This window comes from Neofelis nebulosa, chromosome 3 (genome assembly GCF_028018385.1).
Source record: "Neofelis nebulosa isolate mNeoNeb1 chromosome 3, mNeoNeb1.pri, whole genome shotgun sequence".
Taxonomy (NCBI): Eukaryota; Metazoa; Chordata; class Mammalia; order Carnivora; family Felidae; genus Neofelis; species Neofelis nebulosa.
The window spans coordinates 126,668,193-126,676,694 of record NC_080784.1 but is presented as its reverse complement, the minus strand read 5'-3'; positions in this window follow the sequence as shown (position 1 = coordinate 126,676,694).

The window sequence follows — 8,502 nt, the reverse complement described above, 5'->3', positions numbered from 1 at the left end:
CTGATACTTTTTTAACACTTATTTCAGATTAGACATGGTGTCAAAAGCCTTATATTTATTATCTCATTTCATTTCTCCCATACCCATATGGTTTAAGTATTGCTTTTACCCCATTTTTCAAATGTGGAGGGTTATCTGCCTCTTCTTTTGCCTTGTCCTGAATCTGTGCCTCTACATAGATTTATTCCTCTCCATTACACAGGGGCAAGTCCTTTTCCTCTTTTCTTACTTTCCAAAGTTATCTACTTGCTTTTCTTACTTCACCATAAAGTAACATACCTTCAACTCTACTCTTCTGCAGTCTACCTACTTATTTTTCCCCTTTGATGAATTTTTTATTATATTTTATTTTATTAAAGTTTATTTACTCGAGAGAGAGAAAGACAGCGTGAGCGAGGGAGAGACAGAGAGAGAGAGAGAGAGAGAGAGAGAGGGAGGGAGAGAAAGAATCCCAAGCAGGCCCTGGGCAGCCAGCACAGAGCTTGACACGGGGCTTACACTCACAAAACCATGAGATCATGAACTGAGCTGAAACCAAGAGTCTGGTGCTTAACCAAATGAGCCACCCAGGTGCCCCTAATTTTTTTTAAATAATAAGCTATATATATTTTCTGTCACCAGTTCTTAACCTCTGGTTCATTTGACCAACTGAATCTGGTTCAGAGCCTCCTCTATAAAAGATCACTACAAACGTCATGTCAAATGGTACTAGTTTAGTTCCCAGACTTCCCTATGCAAAATATCTCAACTTCAACATAGTGAAAAATGTACACTCTCAAACTAGCGATCTTACAATTATCTGCGCTTCTCCACTCCTCGTAATTAGTCTACGTAACAAGCTTAGTTGTCTAAAAGATTATATATTTATTATTTCACATTTTCTGTGAGTCAGGAAATGACTAGGTGTGGCTAAACTGGGCCCCCTTTTTAGGGTTTTATGATGTGGTAATTAAGGTGTCAGTCAGGGCCTGCTATCTCATGTGAAGCTCAGTGGACAGAAGATCCACCCAGGTTGTTGGCAGAATTCACTTCTTTGAGGCTGTAGGACCAAGGGCTCGGGTTCCTTCCTAGTACACCTTATACCTTTGACTAATCAATCGTATCTGATGAGAAAGCCAATCTGTATCAATAATAACATTACTATTAGTTAGCTTATATTTATGGAGCTTCTTGTATGTGCCAAGAACAGCTCCAGATTCTTTTTTGTTTTAACTCATTTAATCATCACAGAAATTCTATGACATAAAGTAATATTATTTCCTCTATGCTACAGATGAAAAGATTGGCACAGGCATAAGTTAAGTGAATTGCCCAAATTCATATAATTAATAAATAATGCAACCAAGACCCATGAATAATTATTTTGAGTGAAGAATCCACATTTATGACCACCCCACCACAACAAACTTCTTAAGTAAATTATTATTATTATTATTTTTTTTTTTTTTAATTTGGACAAGTGGAAGCAAGGCTTAGGAGAAAATTAACTGTTTAGGTTTGCACCGAAACTAGAATTTGTTAAGCAAATATTCTATTTTTTCCATGTATAAAGCTACAACGCTTTATATTATTAATAAAATCAAATCAGTCATCAATGCTGAGAAGTGCTGCTTCTGTCTGTCACACATTTTAATACATCAGTCTTAGGGAAGATGATTCAGTAAAAATAGACTCATACTTAAGACAAAAGTCATGAGGTGCAGTGAAGGGAAAACTGAAAAGAGTCAGCCTGAACCAGATTTCTGTGCTGTTGCCATGAAAATTTTACTTATGCAGATGGAGACTGGGTAAGCACTCTTGGATTCCCCCACTAAGTTACTAAAGTTAGGGGACTGGCTGTTGTCAGCTGATGCTCCATCAGTATTTTGTTAACCTCATGTCTAGCTATAGTCACATTCACCCTAAAGACATCCAGACACCGGGAATATCCTGCTCTGAGACCAAGAATAAGACACCAGTGGAGATGGGCTATTTATGTTACTACTTTGATCACTGAAGTCAGGGGAAAGAGGTTTGTAGTAAATAGACAACTCATTCGAGAGTACGGCTTTTGTATGTGCTACCTTGGATTGTCATCAATGAGTGAAAATGCTGCAGACTCTAGATCAACTAGCAGTGCAATGCACATAACTTCATAAGCTTCAGTTTCCTCATTTGTAAAGAGAAAATGAAGAATATTTACTTCATATTAAATGCTAGCTTATTAAAAATTAGATAAGTTAATTTTTTTCAAAAGCTCAGATACTGGCATCCTGTCAGAGAGTAAGAGTTTAATATAAATTATTTATTAATATTAGCCTCATATACTGTTATGATAATTAAATAAAATTTTATGTACATAACATATACAGTGCTGAGCTTGATAACTTATATTTATTATTATAATTATATAATTTAATTACTAATTATTATTATAATTACCACATTATAGCAAACTTTTATTAAAGCTTGCTTTATGACCAAATTATATACAATCCATGCAAAGAGGACTTTCCTTGGAAGATCTTAGAAATTAAAGACTCTATTTGGGTTACTGTATATATTTATGGAAAGTTTGGCATTTCATTAAGATTGGGAAGCAAACTGAATATTCATTATTGGATTTCAGCATGGAGATGGGGCATAAGAAAGACCTTCATGACAGTCAATTTTTCCTTAAGAAGCAATAATCAAATAAAATGTGAGGTCTTATATTGTCTATATTAGTACGCATTGGAAGTTTCAGAGATAAACTCTATAATCCAAATTCTTTAGTCCTGGATATAATTTGGCATCAGCTTTGTTATGAACAAAGTTAAACATCAATGGGGATAATTTATGATCCCATTTAATGACAGGGATAGATCAAAGAGGATATCCATCACCAACGACATTATATTCATATTACTAGTTGATACTCTAATAAGCTTCAAAAGAGATTGTTTCAATCTAGAAAAAAATGATTGTTATCTAGCAGATATTGCAACATACAAAATGGCTGTTCTTAGTGATGTCTCTTCAAATAGCTAACTAGATAAGATGGATACCAAAACAAGAATCCAGCCAAAAACTCAGCAAGTTGATTGGTGTTGTCTCATTATTCACTGAGCTTCAGAAATTAATGATTAGTTTCTTGTTGTATGTCCAGGAATGAAACATGGACATATTCTTCAGCTTAGGTGTAATATTCTCCAGTTTTAGGTGTAATATTTTTTAGGCTCCCACTCACCCAACACAAATTTTAACAAAAACATTGAAAGCAATTAAGTATTCCTCTGATGGCAGATATGATGAGGTTAGGGGTAGGTGGAAGGCTAAAGCAAGAGCATGGGTAAACCAAACTGGGCTCTCTTTTAATATGTCAGAGTTGACTGAACAGCAGTCTGATAAACACATTTGGTTCCATAAATCCTCATAGTAGTTAAAGCATTTTATCACAGCTTATTAGACTGTGATAAAATGTATAGTTCAGGAGATGTCCTCATATATTCTGGAAATTACCAGCACCCATTTATATGGAACCTGTACTACTAGTTTTAATTAACTGAAATCATCTGCTTGGAATTATGCTCTCAATTTAGCTCACATTTCAATCTCCATAAATTCTTCCTCAGTGCTTTACTCTGTAGAATGCAAATGGGTGTGTGCCAATTCCCAGGAATGTCTAATGGCATCAGACAATGGCATTTTGTAGAGCATTTAGCAATCCTACAGTATGGGGGTCTGCCATATGAAACTAGCTTTGCTATGTTGATCTAACCTGAAAAGTAAACAGAATTTTTATTTACACCAAATTTGCCACCTCTTGTTGATGGACAGTGGTAATATTTGAATCAAAGATAGTTGACTTGACCAAAGGCAATTATGTTTTCTTCATATAGGTCATAAAATGATTTTGATTATTTTTTATAAAATCATGGGTGAAATTGATGTCATTCTACTTAAAATATTCAATGTATTTTCTATAATACCCCATCTGATGCATTTATCTATATGGAAAGAAAATAATGTTTTTAATGTACACAGTTTTTGTCATATCAACATTTTTTACACTTCATTTACTAATGCCCTCTTTTACAAAATTGAAAATAAAATATTAATAAGTCTTAATATTTAAGCTGTTACTATATAAAAAAACAGAATAAGTATATTATGTTATATATGCAAATGACAATTATCAACTTTAAGTTACAAAATGCATAGTATCCAGCTTTCAAAGGAGTGAACTAGCTAGGGTGAACCAGGATGCAAAAAGTGTTAAAAGAAAAAACTTTAAGGAATTTACTCAGTAAGGTTTACAAGAGACGGCATGGTAGCTATTTGCTTCGTTCTTTACCGCATGCCCTGTCTACCAGTTTTTCTGTGAAATAAATACATGTAAGATGTAGGAAGGAAAAAATTTTCTCTTTTCCCCATCTAGGTTCTTTGGCTAGTTTAATAGTTAAATTTACACAAGACACATGAACGGAAGAAAAACGAATTTTAATGTCACACATTCAGGAGAGTGTGCAAATGTGAGACACCCCAAAGCGACCAAAGCAGGCAGCTTTTATACCTTTAAAACAAAGAAACAATTATTTTTGAGGAATTGACACAGGAGTTTGCCTTGGAATAGCAAATTAGTGAAGAAGTAACAAAGTTTGTTTATACAACCTTCTTGGCCCTGAATCCCTTATCTCTGGCAATAAGGATGCCACCTACTCTTCAGATGTGGGGAAAGTATTCTTAGCATGGGGAATTTATTTCCTGCTCTCAGGGGGACAAAGGGCTGTCAGAATATCCTTCTTGTGCTGACTGTTTCTAAAATAACTTTAATTCAAAATAATCAACATGGCAGAGTGGCATATTTGGGGCAGCCTGCCCTGAACCCCTTCAAAGGTTTTAGTTTTAATTTTACAGATCTGAGAAAGCCAGAGTTTAATAGACTTCTATTGACTTGTCTCTGCATGAATATTATCTGTTTCTTTTGTGACTATCACCGTTCTCAAGCTAGTTTTCTGCAAACAGTAGGTGCTTAATAAATATTGCTGGTTAACTATGTAATTAAATTGGTAGTACATATTCCTATTTCTTGTGCTTCTTGGAAACAGACTAAAAGAATACAATGAGCTAATTTGCATCACATGGGTGAGCACAGAGAGTGTTTAATTCAGTTTAATGTTCTTTCCAAATGGTTCAATATTTCCTTGAATTGAGCCTCTTCCCATGATCAGGCAGAGTGAGTAAGATATTCTCTGGGAATAAAGTGCTCATCCATGTGATGAAAATTAACTCCTTCAGAGCACCAGGGAGTTAATGGTAAATTATTTCTTCTATGGTACAAAAATGAATCAAATTGCCAATTAATCATTTCCCAGGGCATGCCAAACTATAGGCTGCAGTTTTTGAAAATGTCTTGGGAAGATAGTCTGTGCCTTCTTCCTGGCTTGCCATTTTGCTGAGTGTTGTGAGACTTTCCTCTCCTTGGTGTTCTTTGCTTTGCCCTCATCTAGACCAATTTTTAGATGTGTGTGTGTGTGTGTGTGTGTGTGTGTGTGTGTGATGAAGAGTAGGAATAGCTTGAGGATACTGGCCTATAGTGTCAGTTCTTTGACTACTTGACAGTGTTCCCCACCTGCCATGCTGTGAAAGCCTTGATTTTGTTCAGTGTCCAAAATTTTTCAATGTCAAAATCTGAACCCTGATTTTGTGCATCAGGTAACCTCATGGCTTGAAGCAAGTCCTGGTGGTCTCATTCCTCTACTCAGAGATTAGTTTACTTTTGGGACAGGACCTTGGCAAGATTTTTACTCACTGATGAAGCAGGGCACGAGAAAGAAACAACCTTTCTTTGACCACAGAGTGTATAAACCTCTAACTGCAATAACCATCTTGCCACCAACATAGGAAAAAAAAAAAAAAAAAAAAAGCTCAGGATGAGGCTAAAACAATGCCATAGGGCAAAGAGATAGAAGAAACTGTGTCCTTGAAAAAATCTCTGAGCCCTCTGATGGTGCCTGTCCATACCTCTGAACCTGAAGGCCAACTGAATAGAAGTAAACTGAAAAGTGAAAAATTCTCCGGCATATTTTTAAAGAAAACAGTCCTTATTTCTCACATCAGTTGGGACAGAGTTGTCTGCTAATTGTAAACTAATGAAACACCTTCTTTGAACCTACTTCAGACCACCGTGAATAGATACGCATTTTGATAGGATCTGTGCAAGACTCTAAAATCATCTGTTCTTGTTAAAACAAAACCCCCAAACACAGGCTGGGCCTCAGTCTAAAGACATTCAACAGAGAAGGCAATACATAGCATCCTGCACTCCCCAAACAGACATAAAAGGAAGATATTTAATATTTCGGGGCACCTGGGTGGCTCAGTTGGTTACACTTCTGACTCTTGATTTCGGCTCAGGTCATGATCCCACAGCTTATGAGATCAAGCCGCATGACAGGCTCTGTGCTGATAGTGTGAATCCTGCTTGAGATTCTCTTTCTCCCTCTCTCTCTGTCCCTCCCCCACTTGCTTGTGTGTGCTCTCTCTCTAAAAATAAATAATCATTTAAAAAATTGGAACATATTTAATATTTCTGTGTATTATTCATTATGTAAATATTCAAGAATAATGTTGAATTTAATCTTTTTTTAATAGAAAAGAATATGTGGGGCACCTGGGTGTCTCAGTTGGTTAAGAGGCTGATTCTTGATTTTGGTTCAGGTCATGATCTTGTAGTTCAGGGGTTCGAGCCCCTTGCCAGGTTCTTTGCTGACAGCATGGAGCTTGCTTGCAATTTTCTCTCTCTCTCTCTCTCTTTCTCTCTCTCTGTCTGCCCCTCCCCTGCTCACGTGCATGCACACTTTCTCTCTCTCTCACTCTATCTTTCTCTCAGAATAAATAAACTGAAAAAAGTAAAACAAGAGAATACTTAACAATTGTTTCCAGTTTTTAAAAGATTTAGCGGAGGACTTCAAGATTCCCATTTCCTGGAGGAAATTTTTTAACTGCAAAGCATTGTCAGTATTTTGATTAGGCTTTATTATCAGAGCAGACCTACCATATTCAGATAATCTTTCTCGGGATGGGGACTCCAAGAACAAATTGACAACAACTCTGTTGGGACTAGATTAAAAACAAATAGGAACAAAATGGCATATTCCAGGATAAACACACATATTCTAGAACTTAAAGATATCTAAAATAGAGAAGGAGGTCAGGGAGACAGGAGAGTACAAAAGAAAGAAAAAAATGTGTAAATGGGTGTTTCTGTACAGAAGCCATTTTGCATTTCAATAGCACCTGAAGAAAGAATGTGTACTCTGAATTCTTATTCAAAGATCACAAATCCGTTTTTAGATAAGTGGTTCTATAGCTAAATATTAGGAAAGAGTAATATCATAATGACTTTTCAGATGGAAGAAAAACATACTTCAAAGTCCTAAAAATAGTAAACATTCATCTGAACATCTGGTCATTTCAGATGAAAAATCTAGTGTTTGCAGGGTATATTATTACATTAAAAGTCTGAGAGAAGTAGTGGTTGGGAACAAAAGGCTCACTTGTGTGCTTTCTTACAGTGTTAAAGTCACTTAGATAATGAATCAGTGTTAGTTGACACTTAGGCATACTTTTGGTTTGCAAAAGTGCCAAGTGAACAGCCCTATGGGGTGCTCACTGGTTATAATCCTGTTAACCTTGACTACAAAATGGAATGGCATTCACATCTTACTTTCATCTATCTGTAAAAAAGGAGTAACAATAATGTTGCGTTCTTTCCTTAAAATAAAACAATCCCATCTTTCATTGCTCCTGGCTGTGTGAAATACTATTATAGTTTAAGAAGAATTTGCATAATGCTTTTGAAGGGCTTAATAGCTATAATACTTTTCATCTACTATGGAATATGCTTATAATATATAAAAGGTTGAAAATTTTTATTGTGAGAGGATAATTAAGGCATATCATCTAATCAGGAGAATAATGGTAATACCTGGGTAGATGACTCTTAAGGGTTTATGTTTTGCAAATAGGTTTGAGATTTTCCTGTACTGATTTGACCAATGACTGTCTTTGGAAAAATAATTTTAAAATGACGTGCTTTTTTGAATTATTTATCTTAACACTGGCTTGTTGTCCTCAATATGATACCCGCTCTAGTCTTGGGGACTATAACTCATATCATATAAGAGAATCTCCATAGAGAGGATTGCTTCCTCTTTTTTTTTTTTTTCTGTTTTTGATCTGACAGGATTGTCATCTCATTGCAGAGTTCTAGATGACCACCAGGGACAAAAGGCAAAGTGGAGATCTCTCTGGCATATTTTGCCAGATATTATATAAACCTTCTATCTGTATAATATCACTCTTCTACTGGGGCACCTGGGTGGCTCAGTCAGTTAAGCGTCCAACTCTTGAAATTGGCTCAGGTCATGATCTTATGGTCTGTGAGATTGAACCCTGCATTGGGCTCTGCACTGAAAGCATGAAAACCTGCTTGGAATTCTCTCTCTCTCTCCCTCTCTCTCTCTGCCCTTCTCCCGC